Consider the following 23,536-nt stretch of genomic DNA (forward strand, 5'->3'; position numbering starts at 1 on the left):
CGACTCAACCCTTCCAAGACCAAGTGGCTGTAGCTGCCGGCGTGCTGATATAGCCAGCTGGTGCCATCGCCGGCTATTGGGGGAGAGGTACTGGCCCCCACAGAGAGGGCTCGCAACTTGGGTGTCCTCCTGGATGCACGGCTGTCTTTAGAAGAGCATATGATGGCCATGGCCAGGGGGGCTTTTTATCTGGTTTGCCTGATTTGCCAGTTGCATCCCTTTCTGGATCGGGACTCCTTACAGCATGGTCACTCAGGCACTCGTTACTTCTCGCCTTGACTACTGTAATGCTCTCTACATGGGGCTCCCCTTGAGGAGCATCCGGAAGCTCCAACTGGTGCAGAATGCGACCACATGAGGGATTATGGGAGTGATGGGGTGCTCCCATGTGACACCTCTCCTGCACGAGCTGCATTGGCTCCCGGTGGTCTTCCGGGTGCACTTCAAGGTGTTGGTTACCATCTTTAAAGCGCTCCATGGCTTAGGGCCTGGATACTTATGGGACCGTCTTCTGCCACTGATAGCGTCCCACCGGCCAGTACACTCCCACAGAGAGGGACTCCTCAGGGTGCCGTCGGCCAGGCAATGTTGGCCCCCAGAGGGAGGGCCTTCTCTGTGGCAGCACCTGTCCTTTGGAACAACCTGCCCCCGGAGATACGTAGGATCTCCATTCTTTTCGCCATGGCCTTAAAACTTTTTTATTTCATCAAGCTGGGCTGGCTTGACCCCCCCCCAGACATTTTTAATTGTTAATTGATTTTAGATGGGTGTTTTAAATTTTATATTGGGCCAAAACTTGTTTAATTCTTTTAAAATTAATCTTAAATTTTGTATGTGATGTTTTTAGTCTTGGCTGTTCACCGCCCTGAGTCCAGTAGGAGAAGGGCGGTATAAAAATCTAATAAAATAAATAAATAAAAGAATGGTCTCTACCGCAGATCATTTCATATGCATTTTAGCCCAGTACTTTCCCAGCAGTCCTTTTGAATAAACATTTTGCATTCTTCTCTTTGGGAATAAATATTCATTCTGTGAAATCAGGTGTGTGGGAGCGGGATGGGGGGGTGGATTAAAAAAATAACAATTATATACACCTCATAGGAAGAAAGCTCAACTCCAGGGCCAAAGGACCTTAAGAATTTCTAAATGGATTTTTGATACTTGATTTAGTTGAGAAGATGAGAGAGAAGAGTTATGAGAATCTTTTAAAACTCATTAAATCAGAATTTAAACTGAAGCAACCATAAGAAATTTTCCATTTGCTTCTGTATCCAGTGTGACAGAATATAATTTGTTCTGCTGAACTCAACCTCTTCTCATGGTTAGTTCACATTTTCCTCTAGCTAATTGGGAAACTCAGATCAATGAGCTGAAATTAAATCAGCTGAATAAGAATCACCAGCTGCAACCTTCTAAGTGTCTGTCTCTTTATATATTACATGCTATATAAAAAGTTATATGCCATATTCAACTTGGGACTGCCAAAATGAACAGGCAGTTCAGTCTTACGGTCTGAGTCTCTCTATATTTAGTTGGAAGTAAACCCTACTGTTTTGCAATGAGACATACTTTTGAGTAAGCTTTAAAACCTTTAGTCCACCATCCAAGGGTATCATTATCTGAAAATGACTATATTTATACCTCAGTTATAGCTAGAAATCTATCTACCATTTAATCCCTCGCAAGATATAGTAACAATAGAAAAGATAAAAATGCTGAAAAAAAAGAAGATAAAAATTACTGCTGTGGTGGCAGCTACAACCTGCCAAGAAAAGTTTTCTTTGCCAAAATCTAACTTGCAATTTTTTAGAAGTTCTTTCTCTGTTTTTATACATTATTCTCAAAATGTTTGAGAATGTATTAACAAATTACTTTATTGTTTCCTAAGGTATTGCTGTTATACAGATTTCTATCATCTGTAGTCTCCTTAAGTGAAACAAACAACAAACAAATAGTAAACAAACAAACAAGGCAATTATTACATAAACAACTCTAATTGGTGTGCACAGATAAAATACTATTATAATATAAAAACAGCAAGGATATGTAATAAGAATAAAACAAAAAATGTTAGTCAACTATAGCCATCAGTAATAATTGGCATTATATCACAGGTTCACCTAACCCCCTTGGGGGATGTGTGTGTGTTTGAGTTGCAAGCAAAAGCCTGTTTAAAGTCAATGTAACTATTAAAGCAAAGGTTTAATATTTAGAAACTTGCATAACTATTTGCATTGCAATATTCTGGATCAACTGCATATTCTGGATTTTTTCAAGAGTAGTCCCATATACAGTGCATTGTCGGGGCAATATGCTGAGTCTGTAAACTGCTTGGAGAGGGCTGTAAAGCACTGTAAAGTGGTGCATAAGTCTAAGTGCTATTGCTATTATAGTTACACAAATAAGAGGCAACCAAAGCATATGCTTCTGATCTAGGAAGGGGCAAAATTGCAGCACAATCTAAAGTTGTACAAATGCCTTCTTAGTCTCTGTCCATCTTGGTCACTTTTAGCATGAGGTGAAGTATAGAAACACCTCTGAATCAGGGGTGGGTTTCAAAACCCGTTGCTACCGGTTCATTCAGGGTAGCTGGCTGGAGCCTCCTGCCGCCACCACCACTGGTTCGCCCAATCCAGGATGAACCTGTAGCAAGCCACCACTGCTCTGAATTGTATACTGTATCTAATTTTGTTGTACCATCCTATTCCCAAGGGTAAGGATCACTGGATCCTTATGAAAATTCTTAATCCTCTATCATTGACTGACCTGGATTTACTGGATTGTGTAGATATGAAACAGGAGTACTCTCATGCCTACTCTACCACAACGGAAAAGAAAGAAGACAACCAGCACAATATTGTTCCCCCAACTTCTAGTCTACTCCAGAAGGAACTCATGAGCAATAGCATTAAAAGCCACTGTGAGAACAAGAATAGCAATGCTGGATGTGCTATTTCTATTCTGCATTATCAACAAGCACAATCAGTTCTATTTGACCACTGTTCCAGGACTTGAAACCTGACTGGAAGGATTCAGTTAATCTATTTTCCTCTGACACCCTTTCTAAGATATCATGGCATTTTTTTTGGGGGGGGGGTGTCAAATTAATGGAAGTGCTGGAAAACAGAAAGTTTTAAGGACAGATAACTGTAAAAATATAGGAAATTAACACATAAACAAATATAAGAAATGGAAGACCTCAAAAAATTATCTTTTAAAAAAAAATGAAGATGAAATTCTATTTTATCTGATTAAGTATTGGGAAGACAGAGAAAAAGAGACAGGGAGAAGGGACAGAGAGAGAGAGAGAGATTTCCACACAACACTAAGTCATAGCAATCCTTTCATTGCGTTGTTTAATGTTACTCCTATGATTGTTACAATGATGTAAGATTGTTAACATTCAAAATTCTGTATTTGTTGGTTTTCTATTATTTTACTCCATTTTGGATTTATTTCTGATAAAAAAATAAATAAGCCCAAAACAAGCACATCATCTTATATTTTAAAGCAGTATAGAAAGCTAAACACACTTTTGATAGGGCTGTTAATGGGCACCTGACAGAACGACAAAAACAACAAAATCCTTGAAAGTTTTCAGAACAAATACATCCAAAATAATAATAAATATAAACTGAGGGTTGTAAACAAATGTACCAGCAAAAATCTGTCTTCGATGAATTTAATTGTGAAAATGTATATATAACATTATATAAAATAATGAAGAAAAAGATCAGCATCTACTTTTGTATTTTTCAGAAGTATATTTACTTGGTTTTCTTTTGGGGATTTCCAAACGCTTTCATTAGAGAAAGCAAGGCAACCATTTGTTTTAAAACAATAGTGTATCCATTGAATAAGTTTGAGTATGTGACACATCCTGTCTGCCGCCCATTCAGCTTGGAGCCAGACGTTGCTTCTCCATCAGTGATGCAGACTATTATCCTCATTATTTATGCTCTCTTGCCAGGTAGCAGAAATCAATATCTGATCATCTGAAGCCCTTTTGTACTTTGCTTGGAATGGATGCCTTTTGGAGGGGAAATCTAATAACAAATAAATAAAAATACAATCTCATGTAAGTTCTGGTCTGAAAGATTTATGAATGCTTGTGGAAATTGTTTGAGCTTCCTGAGTTTGTCAACACTCATTCAAATCTCAAACTGAAATCAGAGTTAATAGAAGATACAGTTTATCATGTAGCTATCCATCTGGAAGCATTTCTTTGCAAAAACAAATGTAGTCAGATATTTTTAAGAATATATTTTTGAAAAGTGGCATTGGAGAGGTTAAGATTTTTTATTTGTTTGATGGTTTATTGTAGTATTATAAGTAAAATGTCATTGAAAATAGTGTTGATTTAATAAAATATTTTAAAATACCAAGTCTGTTTTTGGTATAATAATAATACCAAAGGTAGATAATAAGGTAGACTTTTTAGAAAAGGAAATGTGAATGTGATAACAATAGGATAATAAGAAGAAATATTAATTTAATTGTAATAATATGCAAACATATCTAGGGATAATAATACAGCCTCAAATTCTCCATTCTTTTTCATAAGCAGTTTGTTGTGGAAATCACTATATTGAATATTCTGTATTAATTTGAAAATAAACCCCATAAATCCCTCAAAATCATTAGAAAATTCCTTATCAATTCAATATGGTTTAATAGCAGAAACTAATAGCACAGAGTCACTTATGGTAAGTAAAAAGAATGGACAATATAAAATAATAATGAAGCTTTAATCCAATCTCTCCTTAGAAGGAGATCTCTAAAAAAAAATAACCATAAATTTTAATTTTTGTTTTTTACATGTTAATGAAATGTTATACATTAATGTTGTTCCTGACAAGACAAGAACATCAGCCATTATATATATGTTATCCACAGTAGTGGTCTATAACAATGATAAAGTAAAATAAATCAAGTATCATTTTATTTTTTCACTATTACAGCCTTAATTTTAAAATATCAGATCATGATTGCCTAATTTATTCCAGTTTAACTGGATTAAACTACTCTTCCTTAGAATATGGTACAAACGCCAACTAAATTGTGACATTTTGAATCTCTAGTTTAGAAAAAAAAAAACTCAGATATGTAATATCTAGCAAATAATTAAGCTAGCAGTTAGCATTTTCCAGGACTGGAATGCAAAATATAAACATACAACTGTCACGTAGAACTGACTAGGCATAATGTGTGTACATTGGGTTTACTATGGAAAACATGAGACAATACCAAATTTAGATCTAAAAGCCTGTAAAATAGAGAATCAGCTTTAATGTTGAGTGTACCAATGGCTGCAAAAGAGGCCCTATTCAGCTATTAGAATAAAGAGTCAGTTCTAGCCATGCCTTGTGAAATTATAGGAAATCTTTAACAAACCTCAAGCTATCAAAGGGTTACACTCAGCTAGTGCCTTTTCCTCTCAAATTCTCTTGTATGCTAAACTTTATTTCATTATAGTTGTTTCCTTGTGAATTTTTTTCATTTCTATTCTCTGATTTAGAAACACTATATTATGGGTAGTTGTGTTTCTGACTCTATGGAATACAGTTTGGTGCACTGAATATGTAGATTATGACAGGGATCTGCACCAGATAATTTAAGCATTGTCAGCAGGCTTTTAAATACCTTTCACACTTGGGGATGAGAAAAGATTTGTATCTATATAGGTAATATCATTAGCCAAATTATGAATGTGATGAATATCCCACTGGAAATGTATATAGAGAACAGCATGGCATAAGGCATTAACACAGAGAACAAAACAGCATATATAATTTGTCACTGGGACTCTAGAGCTAGTCATATTCTGAAAAGCAAATGTCAAATTATTCAATAAATATTGTTACTTAAATGTTTTTGGAGAGTAATAGAGAAATAGGTCAATTAATTCTCTTGTGAATCTTTTTCGTATTCATCTTCATCTGTTCATTAGCATTCATAATAAAATTGAATAAAGCAAAGGATAAATCATTTAATAAAATATTTTAATAAAATGGTAAGTGAATAATTCATGAGTAATTTGTGGCTACTCTCTTCAGGTTTATGAGTGATATTTGAAAATCTAATATAAATCTTGACTCTTTTCTAAGATATAGTTCAAACTTTGAAGAAAGATGATAGATTCCAAACATTGTGACCATATGAATAATTTAATTGTCAGGCAAGGTTGTTTTTTGGAATGCTGGCTGCCATTTACTATATCCCCTAGTAGAAAAGGTTATTGTGCTTTTTCTCCTTTTTCAAAACAAATGGAAGAACATTTGTAATTTTTGACATTAAAACAAGCAACTTGGCAGCCACCTGGCCCATTGGCCCATCCTGCTATATAGAGATTTGGTAGTAGAGACACAGTTGCTGAAGGACATAATGCTGGTCTGACTAAAAATTGGAGACACAAAGAATGAAGGAGATAAAAGTTTGTACAGAGTGAATCAAGTTTCTGGAAAGAAAAATTGAAGAGAGAACAATTGTCAGTTTCTGGTGGAGAAGGGAGAAGAAAGGATGACTTTCCTGGAAGAAAGGAAACCCACTGAACTAGAAGTACTAATAATGAAACTAAAGCTAAAATAGTAAATGAAAAGGCAAAGACAATGGAAAAGATAAAAACAAGTTGAGAGAAGACAACATGGCTAGATAATATAGAAGACCCAAACTGAATTCATGGTCCTCAAGTCATATATTCAAATAGGAAATAAAAAAGGGTTGTACAGAGTGTTCTCCATGACTATAATGTTCAATAAAATGCAATACCACTACAGTTCGGCTTGTTGGAGAGAGACTTGGTGAGTCATCTGGAGGAGTCAAAGAGGGAATTAATCTGGAATCCCTATGTAGTACAAGGGAGCAAAGTTTCATTCCCTTGAATACTTTATCTAGTCTTACCTAGATGCAAACCATTAGTCTGAGATTTATTGCTTGAGGATTAAAATATCTAATTAAACTCTTCACATGTAGATCTGGTGGTTTGCATTTGACACTGTTTTTCTTGATCTGCCATAAACTGTAACAGTATATGTTGTGCTTTTAAAATTATTACATATACAAATGCTGAATACATTTCTATAAATGCTGGTTATAGCTCATTAAATATTCTGGCTTTTTGCTACAAAAACTTACATGCTCTTTTAGGCTATTTTAAATACAGATTTCCTTTCACTGTAGCAGAAAATAACTATCTGAAATATAGTGCCTTAAGCTAATATATAAAGTCCATTCTACAATGAAATACAACATCCTGAAAGCTTGCTATTTTTGATTTAAAGGAAGACAACTATCTTTTGAAATATTTATTACCTGAGTTAGCATCATAACAATACCCTTGGTTTTAAAGTGATGAACAGATCTGTAGAATGAACCTGCATGAACACAGCCATAAAACACTTTTGGCAAAGTCCAATTTATAATAGCATTATGATTCCATCAATGTGATTTCAGTACTCTCATTTATGGTATATTTAAAATCTAGCAGTAATACTTTGAGCTCTAGCTTACACACACACACACACACACACACACACACACACACACAACACACTGTTCTGTGAACGTAAGTATATTAAAAATGTATAGCTTTAAGCATTCTGCAATTACCCTTTTGTATTTTTGTTCTACTCTGTTTCCTCTGACCTTTTCTCAGAATTTTAACAAATCTGCTCCCATGGCATACTTCTAACACTAATCAATGTTTTGCAGTTTCTTGAAACAAAACAGTGAGAAAAGAGCTTTATTCTTAATTAAAAATATTCTGTCTAATAAATAAATTATAATATTTATCAAACATTCTCCCTGTTCCTCAACAATATCGGATTAATTATATATCACAATTCAGCTTACTTTTTTGACCGAGGAATCTCCTCCACAACTTGTGTAATATGTAATGAGAAAAAGAAATTAAAGGGAAAAAAAGAAAGAAAGAAAAAGAAATATAGCTATACCTGGTTTACAACAATACTATTGAGCCATATTTTTACATGCTTGCAAACCATTTTTGTTTCTATCATAGCTACATACTATTATGTACATTGTTTTTTAAATTTGTCTTAATAACTTCATCAGCTCCATATAACCAGATTGTCAGTTTTCTTTCTCTCTTCAACTCATTCAATATTAATTCATAAATTTATTTAGTGATTTTCATTCTATTCGTGTGACAGTAATTAAACTACTATTATTTTACTGGACTTCATTTTTATATTGAAGAAAGTTATGTAAGTCTGCAACTTCTAAAGTTGTAAAATTTGGAGATTTGGGATATATACTGGGTAGTTGTGAAAAATGTGAAAATATGGATGTTGTAGAGCCGGAAGCTGAGGGGAAAAAAATAAGCAAATGATTAAAAGCTAGAATTTTCCAGAAGGGGCTGGTTATAATGTAAGCAACCTGATATTAAATACATACATAGCTATCCATCTTGTAAGACGGAACTCTGGATGGCTGACAATAAGAATAAAACACCTGACCCATAATTTCCAATCTGTCAAACCATAAAATCCTCGGGCTCTAACCTCACCATTTCACAGTGCCTAAGGGGAAAGCCAACACTTTACTGCTCTCTAGAAGACTAAAAGGTTGTGAGCCTACAGATCCAAAGGGAAAGGAGTGTTTCCTAGGGCAGGGGCTCCTGCAGTGTATCTGTGGGTCTCTGAGTTTAAATAAAACATATCCTTGACACTATAGTATTTGTGAAAGCAATATCAGATGGGAATTGGAGGTACCTAGGGAGATGCACATAAAAAAAGCCATTTTATCTTCTGCATTAAAGTCTTGCATGAAAACCCATGCATTAATCTAAAACAATTATTGTTTCTTGTGCAATCTTTTATATATGAAAAAAATATACCGTTAGTGGAACTCTTGCTGTAGACTGCATAAATTCTAATGCTTATTCAGCTTCAGAAAATAATTACGAACCAAACTGTTAAAGAGGGTCTTTATATTATAGATATCACTTATTTTTATTGCTTTTTGATTGGTTGTTTTCTGATTTTTATTCATGCCTCAATTAGAATTATTTATATTGTGGGCATTTTAATGTTTACATTGTAATGCACGTAGAGTCTTTTGATTGCAGTGGAAATAAATGAATGAAATAAGGCCACCATTAATGAAACGGTATTACCAACAATGTTCCTTATTGTAATTTGTAGCTTGTTTATACTCTTTCAGGAATAAATGTGATTACTTTACCATTCAACAAAATAAGAATTGATTAAATCTTCTAAATTTGCTTTCTCTATTTTTTCCAATCTTAAATTGAGTTTGATCTAAAACCTATTTTAATTTTAGAAAGGTTCTGGTAATATTTGTATAAGTTTTCATATAAATGTATCCTGGTACAGTACATGTCATGAATATATCTGTATGAGCCTTTACTAAAGAACACCACTACATTCATAAAGATGTGATTTTGAAAATATTAGAAATTAACTATGCTTGAATAAAAATTCAATACTAAGCTTACTCTTTCTTTCCAACTTATACATAGAATAATAATATTCTAATTCTCCTATAATATTGGAATGTATAATAATCAAGATGCTAAATGAAAAATAGAGAAACTTGGAGGAATATGATCCTAGGGCCACAATATAATTCACCCTATCAGAGGAGTAGGAAAATAAGAAAACAAAGAAATAAAGAGTAACTTTATCTTCTCTTCACATGAAACATATAAAAATCAGTATTACATATAAGCAAGTTTATGTATATTGCTGTGATGAAATAGTGCCAATAATTTTCAGAAGAAAGAATCATTGATGCAGGGGTAAGGAAAAATGATTGGACAATTGAGAAAAGGAATATAAGTGGAGAGCAAATATAAATGGAGATCATTCCTATGGTTTGTTTTATGAACCCTTTTCTAACTTTTTAAGTGGAGAGAATTATACCCAATATATTGGAAAACAATTATGTAATGATTTTGCCACACTCATTTCAAGCAGCATCTAACATTTGCCCAAAACATTACAAAGGTGGGAAAAGAGAGGCAACATGAAAAATGAAAAAGAAATAATGCAAAACAACATTTTCCCATATTCCAGGGCCCAACAAGGCACTATAATGTTCTGAAAATGTAGGCATGACTTTTCTTTTCTTTTTTTTAAAAAAAAGTTAAACATCCAAAAAAAATGCATTAAACACACACACACATATTATAACAGAATAACAGAGTTGGAAGAGATCTTGGAGGTTTTCCAATCCAACTCCCTGCTTAAGTAGGAGACCCTATTCCATTCCAGACAAGTGGCTGTCCAATCTCTTCTTAAAAGCCTCCAGTGATGGAGCACCTACAACTTCTGAAAGCAATTATCATAAAAACAACAACAATATGCAGGAGAACCCCATTAATATTCTTAAAAGTATTAAGATACTCATAATAAGCAGGCTCTCCACTAATGTGGATCCCCAGGTAAGGTGGCAAAGCCGTATGTTTGGGCTTTCCAGAAAGTCAACAAGGAGAGGGCCAGTTTAACCATGGTGGGTGGGGGGGATGTTGTTCCAAAAGTCAAGTACTGCAGCAGAAAAGACTGTCTTCTTCTCTCAGATGACATTCTCATGTGAATAGGACCTTCCAATTCTATTATTCTGTTATCCTCCTCTTCAATAAGCTCAATAATTATAATTTTAGCAAATTTTACTTATTTTAAATCTATCTTAGTTTAGATTGTTAACTACCTCTCTAGAAGTAAATTAAGGAAATAAATCTTAGAAAATTCTAATAATATTCCTACATTAAAAGGCTCTAGGTTTCCTAAGCTGTTGTCAAATTTCTTCACAAGCTGCCAACATCTTGATCACCAAACTGAGCTGGAATTAAAAACTCTTCAAGTCCCCATGTCCTGTCCCTAGGAGAAGCAAGCTGTCCATTGCCATCATCTGCTAAGACTGAGCCTACTCAATACCATCAAAGGCTTCATCGAAGGAAGTCACCTATAAAGAAAGCCTGAAAATTTCTGTATGTGAACATGACTACTCATAATACTCCTTCTTCCAAAATTGAGAAGTCACAAAGTATGCATGAAGCATATGGACTATTGGTAAAGCTAATGTTATTGCTTGCAGAAATATTCACAACAGCACCATAATGCATCTGTGAGTCAAGTAATACCATAAGTGTAATGTTTTAAAAAGCACCATACATTATGCTTGACACTTTATTAGCCATTATTTAATTAGAGAGAAATGTGTTTTGCATACATTACAAACTGTGCTTTCTTCCAATTTTACTTGGCTACAGAAGTAAAATGAGCATGTCAGAAGTACTGCAGTTATATAAACTTGCCATGGAAAATTACAACATACATTCTGTATGTGGGAGACAATTTCATTTGCTTTGAATATGGATAGTTGCACAGTTTTTGAATCAATAAGTGAACTGAAATGCAGTTGCTCTCTGATACCAAGACTGAAGAATTTTACATGCAAAAACTTAACAGTAGAAAGTAATGTATAAGAATGCATTATATCATTCTGCTTGTAAAATAATGCATTATAGGAGCAAGTGTAGGCATTTTCCACAAAAGGGGATATGTGATCATGGTTCTGTGGAAAAACATTTTAAGAAGCTACATAGAATTTGTAGTATGCAATATTCAGTTAAAAAAAGAAACTGAAACTTTCAAGCTAATAAATTTATCTGGGCTTTACAAACTAGCTTGATCTGCCCATGGTACCCTTGTCTAGTACTTTATATTATGGAAGGATTCTCCCAGGTATTGGGATTGAGATGTTTAAGAGAACATGCATGGCAGGGGTGGGTTCTAAATTTTTTTAACTACCAGTTCTGTGGGCATGGCTTATTTTGTGGGCCAGGCTTGGTGGGGGGTAATGTGACTGGGTGGGCATGGCCAACTTTTTTTTTTACTTTTAAAAGCATTTTTTCTACAACCTTAAGAGGTTGGAAAAAATGCTTTTAGAAGCCTCTGACGATCAGGAAACTCAGCTGGGATCGCCAGAGGCTTTTAAAGGCATTTTTTCCCCTACAACCTCTTCGGCCAAAGAGGCCAAAGAGGTTGTAGAAAAAATGCTTTCAGACACCTCTGACGATCCCAGCTGAACCGCGTGATCATCAGGGGCTTTTTTTTACTTTTAAAAGCATTTTGTTTGGCCGAAGAATTTGTAGAAAAAATGCTTTTAAAAGTAAAAAAAAAAAAAAAAAAAGCCCCTGATGATGTGGGCAGGGTAAGTGAGTGGCGACCGGGCTAGGGACTGGTTCAGGGATGTGGCCAGCCAATGTTATTACCGGTTCTCTGAACTACTACAAATTTTTACTACCGGTTCTTGCGAACCGATGCGAACCAGGAGCAACCCACCACTGATGCATGGGTATATGTAATTAATGACTTCGTGTTTTTATTGAGTACAATTTTAGTTGTTTTGCTTTGTTTTGTTTTGTTCCTTTGTTTTTTTTGCTGTCCAGAGTTTCTTGCATTGGTCATTGGCCGTAGAATTGCATTAATAAATAAACAATCCAACAACAAATAAACAAAATATCCTTTCTAATACAATGGGATTATATATATATTATATATTTGTTGCTTGCTGTAAAACTCAGAAGGAAAACATATTTTTAATTACCTTTTTTTAAAAAAAAGTACTTTAGGAATACTAAAATTATTTCATTTTATAATAGGTTAAATGTGCTCAGTTAACAATGGGTTATCATCAGATAACATAGTTTAGTAGCTGTGCCTAAAGTATCTAGTCATCTTCTCTATTATTGTGTGCTACATATCAATTTTTTCATTACTTATGAATACATATTGGCTACATGTTTTTTGTATTTATTTTATTGAAGAATAGAGCTCATTTTAAACCAAGGATAATTGACATTACTTATTGGGCAGGAAGCTTAAAGTCTGTGCTCAAATTATGCTAAAGCAGCAAGAAAGAATCAATACACAACCATTCCTATTCTATCTAGGATCAAATCCAGAAGTTTTTACAAACAAAACAGTTGAAATTAAGAGCCAAAAGCAAAATGAAGAAAATAAACCAAAGTCTAAATACATAAAACTTTTTTTTTTAAAGGTTTTAAAATCTTGGATATATACCAAAAATAAAAATGATAAATTAGCAGTCAAAATATTTACATGTTATCTGAGATTGATTTCAATACTGTACAAATGAAACTGTTAAAAAAACATTTAGATTATTTAAGAAACACATTAAAATGTACTCATATTCATACTGAAAACATTACTATAAATTGATAAATTGTTCCAATACAACTAGTATGTAAAAAAAGAAAAACAAAATTCAAGAAAATGAAATTATATATATTAGCATTTGCTTTTTTGTCATTGTACTGGTTTCTGCCTCTTTCTATGTTTTTGGAATGTGACTCTCCCACCCAAAATCTTTAAAACTCTCTGACATAGTTCTAATTCTCATATAACAAAAGCCACCCTATTTTTAAAATTCATCAATCCATGACAGTTAAAATTAATTATATTTAGAATACAAAACATGGGTCTACATATAACAGTTCAAATCCAGACAATTTCTGCTTTGGATATTGGCTAAGTCTGCAATACATAGGTAGGAGCAGTTCAGTAAAATTTTAAAATGCCTTAGGAAAATTTGTATTGATTTTATACACAACTGTTCATAACATTTTTTTATTAAAATGCTTGATTTGAATTGAGATATTCCCCAGACAATTTGCGGAAATGTGGATTCCAAAGAATAGTTGAATTCTATAAATTGCATTATGTCAGTCCTTCTAAAAATGTGGACCAAATAAAATTTTGCAATATCCCTAGTCCATATCACTTAATATAGAATTATTTATTAAAACACTCAGGATGGGCAAATGTGAGGTTTTTCAATGCTGTTAAAAACATACTAAAGAGGCAGAATGAAATGAAATGAACTAGAACAGTTTGAAGTATGGTACAATATGATTGCACTATTCCAAATTACAGTTGCAAGGAAATGCTATATTTTTAAAATCACCTTGCATCATAACAACATTGAAGAGGAAAAGTGGCAAAATGAAAAGGGGGTTAATGAACCTTTTATATCAATACCTTTTAATAATGAATCCCTTCAATCCTTCATCTATATTTTGAAATGATGTATGTAGCTCATTCTATTGGTTTAGAATTTAATTCTCTTTATTTTACTCTTTGAAGTACATGGGAAATCTCCATGTATGAAAGTTACAGCATAAGAACAAAGAACCGGGAAGAAATTGAAATCAGTTAAAAGTATGAGTATAAAAAGTATCTTTCTTTTCTTTTTTCTTTTCTTTTCTTTCCTCTTCCTCTTCCTTTTCTTCTTTTCTTTTGAGAAAAAAGAAGCTTAAGTATGACTTACTTGGTGAATTTCCAATTTTTCAATCAATCATTAAAAAATAGATTTGTCCATAGTGATGGGCTACTATGGACAATTTCTATAAAATTTTTGCTGTTTGAAAAAAGGAGTAGATGTCATTGTTAAAACATGGCTGTGTTTGGAAATTATGATATGGCAGACAGAGTAAAGTCATTATTTTAGATCTGTGGACTATTACCTTATGTGGCTAAATGCATCCTTTCAAGCCTATGGGCTGTGCCTGATATTCATATTCATAGTATTCATCCACTTTGAGCGATGAACAGAGCTGAAAAAAAGAAAGGAAAAAAAGACTGTTATATATGGAATTTTCTAATACCTTTTCTTACTGTAACAGATATTGTACCCCCTGTGACTGCATGCAGAAGTGTGGATGAGGCTCAAATAATCACAAAGTATCTGGAGTATAAATCTTTAGAATCTTGAGTATATGACATGAGCAGTTTTATTAGGGTCAAGATATCTGGCAATCCTATAGCAGGCCATTATTCTGGGACCCTGAACAGTTCATTAATCACTCTCAGCTACATGTTGGCACCTAAAATCTTCAAGGACTCTATACAAATGACAGGTGTCTAGTACGACATCCTATATGCTTTGATATGACACACATGGGAAATAAAATATCAGTCACAGCTTTTCTTGTAGAAAACGTTGGCTTTAATATTGTGTTCAAGGCAACATGTAGCTGTGACCAAATTGCATGATTTATTCCGCTGTCATGCTTTTCAGCAAAACTGCCACCCTCCCTCCAAATAATTCCTTAATTTGCATCCTTTAAAGTTAGTGAAGCAGTTGTGAATTATGAACAGTTTTCAGGAGCCTAAATTATTACACTACTAATGTACAATATTTGAAAAATCTTGAGGTACTATTTGAAGAAGTAGGCTTTATAGCATATTGTATATGCATACCCAATAAGACATTTCAATATACATATATCCTATGTTTGAATGATCAACAGTTAAATGACATATTTTGAACTTGTTAGCATAAATATCATCCCATTGGTCTATATATCAATGTTATATGTTCTGGTCTATGAAAGAAATATAAAATTAAACCAGAACTGTAGAACTACCATTGTTCTATGCTTAGAAATTTAAGCACACCTTAAATCTTGGCTTTGTTCATCTTTAGGTACTTTAGCATCTTCCCTAAAGAATTTAAGTTTATAAATTCTATGAACATTATATAATATTTAGCTTTGAATATATAGGATTATTTTAGACATCAAAGCAAATAAATATGAGAGTTCTGCCTTTACAGTTTGACATACTTTGTTTTTTTCTTTTATAGATGATCACTTCAAATTTGCTGTACCAAAGTTATATATTTTTCATGTTAGGTGTTCCATTGAAAAAGACAAATAAGTGCTTGCTGCAGCAGACAAACACTGTTGGATGCAAATTATAAGCTATAATTATAATTTAAAATATGTATTAAAAGATATATGCATATTATTCATTGATTGATGTGCCATCAAATCATTTTCAACTCCTGGTGACCATATTTTTTCTATGATGATCTATACATAATTTGGTCTTTCAGAACTTTCAACTGTGGACTTATCACCACTGAAATCTTTTTCTGGTTGTCCTCTTTGCTGTTTTTTTCCTCACCTTCCATTACCAGCATTAGAACCTTTCCCAGAAAGCTAAGTGTTCTATCTGGTCAGTCAAGAGTCACTCTCATCTCATCAGTCCATAAAACCTTTGAAAAATCTGTCTTCAGATATTTCTTGGCCCAGCCTTGCCATTTCAATTTATGTAGCTTCTTCAATAGTGGTCAGATTTCAGCCTTCCTTACCTTGGCCATGTCTCTGAGCACTGAATACCTTGTACTTCTGGGCAAGCCAGGTAGGCTGCAGTTCTGAAATATGACAGCACTGGAGAATAATGGGTTCCTGATAGCTTCATGTTTGATTCTTCTCAAATCTTTGGCAGTTAAGGTGCATCTTTTTTTCTCAACATGTTTCTCGTGACCCTGTTGACTATTTGCAACAAAATGTTTGATGTTCTGTGATCACACCCCATATCTTAGCAATTCCAAGAGTGTTGCATCCCTCTGAAATACTTTTTACAATTTTTGACTTTTCAGAGTCAGTTAAATCCTTTTTAAGCTCATTTTGCCTGAGGAAAAGAAGCTACCTAATAATTATGCACACCTTGATAGCAATAGCAATAGCCCTTAGATTTATATACTGCTTCACGGCGGTATATAAGCCCTTTCTAAGCGGTTAACAGAGTCAGCATATTGCCCCCAACAATCTGGATCCTCATTTTACTGGCCTTGGAAGGATGAAAGGCTGAGTCAATCTTGAGACGGTGAGATTCAAACTGCCAAATTGAAAGCATCCAGTAGTCATCAGAAGTAGCCTGCAGTATTGGTATTAGGTTAGGGTTAGGGTATTTTAACCCTAACCCTCCCTCATTATACAAATACATATCACCTGATCTGCTTATATTTATTAAGCATTTAAGTTTATACAGCTTGGAAGTGGAAAATACAGTCAGGTCCAGAAATATTGGGACATCGACACAATTCTAACATCTTTGGCTCTATACACCACCACAATGGAGTTGGAATGAAACAAACACAATGTGCGTTAACTGCAAACTGTCAGCTTTAATTTGAGGGTATGTACATCCAACTCAGGTGAACGGTGTAGGACTTACAGCAGTTTGCATATGTGCCTCCCACTTGTTAAGGGACCAAAAGTAATGGGACAGAATAATAATCATAAATCAAACTTTCCCTTCTTAATACTTGGTTGCAAATCCTTTGCAGTCAATCACAGCCTGAAGTCTGGAACACATAGACATCACCAGACGCTGGGTTTCACCCCTGGTGATGCTCTGCCAGGCCTCTACTGCAACTGTCTTCAGTTCCTGCTTGTTCTTGGGGCATTTTCCCTTCAGTTTTGTCTTCAGCAAGTGAAATGCATGCTCAATGGGATTCAGGTCAGGTGATTGACTTGGCCATTGCATAACATTCCACTTCTGTCCCTTCAAAACCTCTTTGGTTGCTTTTGCAGTATGCTTTGGGTCATTGTCCATCTGCACTGTGAAGCGCCGTTCAATGAGTTCTGCAGCATTTGGCTGAATGTAAGCAGATAATATTGCCCGAAACACTTCAGAATTCATCCTGCTGCTTTTGTCAGCAGTCACATCATCAATAAATACAAGAGAACCAGTTCCATTGGCAGCCATACATGCCCACTCCATGACACTACCACCACCATGCTTCACTGATGAGGTGGTATGCTTAGGATCATGAGCAATTCCTTTCCTTCTCCATACTCTTCTCTTCCCATCACTTGGTCTTGGTCTCAACTGTCCATAGGATCTTGTTCCAGAACTGTGAAGGCTTTGTTAGATGTTGTTTTGCAAACTCTAATCTGGCCTTCCTGTTTTTGAGGCTCACTAATGGTTTACATCTTGTGGTGAACCCTCTGTATTCACTCTGGTGAAGTCTTCCCTTGATTGTTGACTTCAACACACATACACCTACCTCCTGGAAAGTGTTCTTGATCTGGCCAACTGTTGTGAAGGGTGTTTTCTTCACCAGGGAAAGAATTCTTCGGTCATCCACCACACTTGTTTTCCGTCGTCTCCCAGGTCTTTTGGTGTTGCTGAGCTCACCGGTGCATTCCTTCTTTTTGAGAATGTTTCAAACAGTTGTTTTGGCCACCCCTAATGTTCTTGCTATCTCTCTGATGGGTTTGTTTTGTTTCTTCAGCCTAATGATGGCTTGCTTCACGGATAGTGACAGCTCTTTGGATCTCATCTTGAGAGTTGACAGCAATAGATTCCAAATACGAATAGCACACTTGAAATGAACTCTGGGCCTTTTATCTGCATATTGTAATTGGGGTAATGAGGGAATATCACACACCTGGCCATGGAACAGCTGAGAAGCCAATTGTCCCATTACTTTTGGTCCCTTAACAAGTGGGAGGCACATATGCAAACTGCTGTAAGTCCTACACCGTTCACCTGAGTTGGATGTACATACCCTCAAATTAAAGCTGACAGTCTGCAGTTAACGCACATTGTGTTTGTTTCATTCCAACTCCATTGTGGTGGTGTATAGATCCAGAGATGTTAGAATTGTGTCGCTGTCCCAATATTTCTGGACCTGACTGTATGGATAAAAAGGATGATATGGTCAAAATCAGGGATGAAAACATGAAAATATTGTCTCTCTGTCTGTCTGTCCACTTATCTATCATCTATCTATTTGCATATGCTGTTTGTGGACCTTTATGTTTCAGTTTTCAGTTTGTTTTGACTAAATGAAAGATATACTGTATGTATTTAGACTATTTTTCTCAAATTTTAATTTTTAAATATAACAATATGTCAAAGTTCCAACTTTTCTTTTTCAATATTTTGGAAATATCTATTGGATATTCAAATAGACTATAATAAAAATACTGGATGAATAAAGAATTTCAAGATGAATTTAGTAAAAAGCAGATGGAAGAACTAACAGTAAAAGTAGAAATGGTTAAAAATTGAGTTAAAGGAATAAAAATTGAACATCTCCTGGAAATGATCAATTGCATGGCTTTTTGCTCAAATATCTGATTAGATTACATCTAATTATAGCCAAACAGCTTAATGAAATATTGTATAAAGGATACCTCAGCAACTGTTTAATAACTAGAAAAACTTATCTAATTCAAAATCACCAAGTGAAATTAGCAATACCAAGAAACTAAAGTTTGATAACATGCTTGCCTACAATATTTAAATTATTCATGAGTATAATAGCAGACAACATTCAAGACTGTTTAAAACAATATAACATATAAAACAGGAGGGGAGGGAGTAGTTAGTATGATCAGCATTTCAAATTATTTTTCAAAATAGTTATGATTAGATTAAAAATATCTAAATCTAAAACAGGAGTACAAAACTTCCAAATGATAAAATAGTTTTGGACAATTGGCAAAGCCAAAAAAACAATTTACATATGCTCTATGTAAAAAGATATTTGATTCATTACCAACTACTTGGATCATCATCAAAAGTTTTGAAGCAAATGAGGTTAGTAAAAACACGACAATGTTTATAGAAAAATTAATGAAGTAGTAGAAGACAGAATTGGTGATGTCAAACAAAAAAAAATGGCCTTGTCAACATTAGGAGATGCATCTTCCAGGTTGACACATTATCACCCTTATTGTTTATCATTGTGATCCCTCTTTCAGTGATTTTTTAAAAAAAACAAAACTTGGGTTTCAAACAGAAACATGTAAATGCAATAATAATAGTAATGGAATGGTAAATGATAAGTGCTGAAACCATCAGGAGCCATCAAGATAAAGCCTACAAGTATTTGGGTAGTTTATAGCTGGATAACATAAAACATGTCAAATAAAAATGTGAATAGTAAAGAATGCACCCAAGGAGTGAGCAAACTGATAAAGACAAAAAATGATAGGTGGAAACATCATGAAAGCCATCAATAGCTGGCTCATACCTGTGACACAATGCATTGATAGAATTATTAATTGGGCAAAAGTTGAACTGAATAGTTTGAACTAAAAAATAAGGTTAATGGTGTACGTGTTATATCCCCATAGTCAGTGGTGTGATTCAAATAGTTTAACAACTGATTCTCTGCCCTAATGACTGGCTGTGTAGGCATGGCCGGGTGGTCATGTGACTGGGTGGGCATGGCCAACTCGACATCACTTATCATACCCAGCCCTGCCTCCTGGCCCTTTCCTCAGAGGCAGAGGTGGGATTCAGCCAGTTTGGACCTGTTAGGGCTAACCCCACCACTGACTGGCCCCACCCCTGCACATTTTTCAGCCTGTTTTGAAGTCCACAAGTCTTAAAGTTGCCAAGGTTGGATACCCCTTAGCTAGATGTTCTTTAAGATCAGTGTTTTTCAAATTTGGCAACTTTTAAGATGTGTAGACTTCAACTTCCAGAATGCTGTCTGGCAATTCTGGAAGTCCATACACTTTAGGATTGCAAGTTTGAAAAACCCTGTCAAAAATAGGCAAATTAAGATCATTTTTAGGGATCTATGCTTTGGTCTCCTTTTTAAAAACAACAACAACAACAACAACAACAACAACAACGTATAGATTATCCTAAACAGCATATCTATGAAGTAGAGTATAGTTTATTGAATAGCCCGAAGGCCTTTTCAAACAAAACAGAAAAGAAAAAGGGAAAAAGATAAAACAGTTACAAAAATAGCAATCTAAAAATATATGATAGATGACATTAAAATTTTACCATATCAAATTTCAATAGCTAAGTTGCCAAGACTAGATAACCCAAATAGGATAGCTCCTCTCTAACTGAGCTCATCTTTCTTACAATCAATAAAATTTTCCTTGATATAACTGGCTCGTATTGCCGTCAACCTTTTAAGGTATCGAGTGATCGCTCTTACCAGGGGAGGAGAGTCAGCCCTCAACAGAAATGCTAATTTTTGGCTTATATTCCAGTGGGGAAATTTATTTATAATTGGGGACAGATATTGATTTCTAACTTCCTGATAGAGACTACATTCGAATATTATATGCGCCGTGTCCTCCACGACGTTTACCCCACATATGCATATTCTTTTGTCATACGGTATTTTCCGATAACAGCCGAATCTAACGTTGGTATCTAGAAGTTCGAATCTAAACTTAACAAATAACTGTCTCTCCACTGATGGCATTTCTAAATATAAATACTTTTCCAGGGTGAAAGTTGTTTTAACTGCTGTCAGCAGTTTAAGGGAATGATTAATTGAAAGGGTTGCCATATCCATTTGCCCATGTATATCTTTAATCCGTTGTTTAACTTGGTTCAGTGTGTCACACAATGGGAACCCTACGCCATATCGGTTCAAAATTTCTGACAGCCGGGTTAGCCAGGAATACCTTTGAGGATTTGAAATCTGCTGTTCCTCTAGACATATTTTAGGGAGTCTGCTGGCATCCATCTGGGTCATTTTTAGCCAGTAGGCTACCGCCCTAGTGATTGTATAGGTGTACAGTGAGAAATGTCCCAATTCAGCTCTGACGGCTGCAGCTGAAGTGGAATTGTTTACCCCAAGCATCCTCCTTAACAAATTATTTTGAGTTCTCTCTAATATGGGGGGCCTCTGTAAGACCCCAAATTTCAGCACCATAGAGCATGATCGGAACAAGTTTAGCCTGAAAGACTTTACGAAGAGGTAAAATGGAGGTTGGTTGGATTCGTTTACTTAATTTAGATACAAGGCTTGCTCCTGCTCTAACCTTTTGAGAAAGGTATTGATGGTGCGGAGTCCAACCTCCTGTACTGGAAAAAACAATTCCAAGATAAGTATATTGGGTAACTTGTTCAATTTTTGTGTCGTTAATCTGCCAATTGTGCTTTTTATTCTTGTTGCCAAAGACTAAAACTTTTGATTTAGCTACATTTATAGTCAAGTGGTTTACAGTACAGTAACGTGTGAGCTTGTCAAGAAGTCTCCTCATTCCTATTTGGGTTCTAGAAAACAACACTAAGTCATCGGCATACATTAATACGTTAATAAATCTAGAGCCTATTTGGGGGCTGTGCATCAGAAGATCATCCAGCTGCGCTGGGATATCATTTATATAAAGGTTAAAAAGAGTAGGGCCCAGCAAGCAGCCCTGCCTCACTCCTCTAGTTGTCGGTATGCTCTTTGTTGAGGCCCCATTTGCTGCATATCTGACTCTAATTGCCGTATTAGTATAGAGAGTCCTGATCAACAAAATAAATCTGGGGTCCATCCCCATAACTTGTAGTTTCTTCCACAAATGGTTCCTATCTATAGAATCAAAAGCAGCAGTAAGATCAATAAAGGCGGTATACAGCTTTTTCCCCTGGGTCTTGTATTTATTGATTAAGTGGGAAAGGACAAAACAATTGTCTATGCTAGACCTACCTGATCTAAAACCTGCCTGCTCATTTGCCAGAATTTCCTTATCCAAGCACCAGTCCTCTATTTTATTTAGGAGATGTTTTGTATACATTTTTGAAATTATATTAAGAAGACTGATGGGTCGGTAGTTGGATGGGGCGGCTCTGTCACCTTTCTTAAAAATTGGAAAAACTATAGCTAACCTCCACCCTTCAGGAATTATCCCTACTTTATTGATATAAGTAAACAGTGCTACCAGCACCGGTACCCAAAAGTCAATGTTGGACCTAAAGAGTTCAGGAGGCAACAAGTCCTCTCCAGGGGCCTTCCCGGCCTTTAAGGATTGAATTATATGCTTAATTTTGGTAGGGGTAACTGGTGTCCATTCCGGACATTTCCTTAATTCTTGCTGGAGGATATCCAATTGCAAGACATTTGTTGTATTGTTACCATCAAATAAAGCAAGATAGTGCTTCTCCCATTTTACTGCTGATATATCAGTGTCCATAAATGGGGAACGTTGTTTTAATATACCAGCTATCTTATGCCAAAAGATCGTAGGGAATTGGGATTTTGCTGCCATTTCTACCTCTTTCCACATCCTGATGTTATAGATACTTTTCTTGTTTTTCAGGAGGGATTTGTATGCTCTCCTGAGTTGAACCATATTCGAATAATCACCATCCTGTCTGGATCGGTTAACTTTCTTAACTGCGGCTCTTAGATTTGACCTCAAGTTATGACAATCATCATCAAACCACTTTCTAGAGATCCCATCTACTTTTCTATCATTCTGGATCATTAAGTTCCTAAGAGTAGAAGTTAGCTCTGTATAAACTGGCATTGGGGTGTTGTCTCCGGGCTTAGATTGGGAGATTTCCCTTGCTAGGTGTCTGGCTTCGTCTGAGCCCAAATAAGTGGTAACAGATTTGACATCAAGTCTGTGCCAATATAACCTTTTATAGTTATAAACCCGGGCGTTTGCTAAGGTGTCAATTTCCTCTCTTGAATGAGGCCTAACTTCTGAAGAGAGTGAAACCAGAGCCGTGATGGGAAAGTGGTCACTTTCCTCTCTAAATATAGCTCTTACTTCTGAAAAATGGTGTACTAAACTAGAGGAAGTGCAGATATAATCGATAGAGGTTGAGGTTTTGTTGGATGAGAAAGTATAGGGATATATATACCTATCACTCGAGCCGCTTAGTACTTGCATATCATTCATAAACAGGAGGGAAATTAACCTCTGGGCATATTTATTGGTCCTCTTGTCCATTGAGGACCAAGTGAACTC

General features: G+C 35.2%; 1 long non-coding RNA gene across 1 annotated transcript in view; it reads right to left on the reverse strand.

Annotated features, from left to right (window-relative positions):
- Nucleotides 1-3,958: 3,958 nt before the first annotated feature.
- LOC117664436 (uncharacterized) overlaps nt 3,959-23,536 on the reverse strand; it is a 51,366-nt gene continuing 31,788 nt past the window's right edge. The window contains exons 2-3 of the long non-coding RNA XR_004591054.1: nt 14,534-14,623; nt 3,959-4,046 (exon numbers count right to left, since the gene is read on the reverse strand). This is a non-coding gene — a long non-coding RNA (uncharacterized LOC117664436). The remainder of the gene's footprint in view (nt 4,047-14,533; nt 14,624-23,536) is intronic.

The sequence above is a fragment of the Pantherophis guttatus genome, chromosome 5, assembly GCF_059756535.1.
Source record: "Pantherophis guttatus breed Tessera chromosome 5, ASM5975653v1, whole genome shotgun sequence".
Classification (NCBI taxonomy): domain Eukaryota; kingdom Metazoa; phylum Chordata; class Lepidosauria; order Squamata; family Colubridae; genus Pantherophis; species Pantherophis guttatus.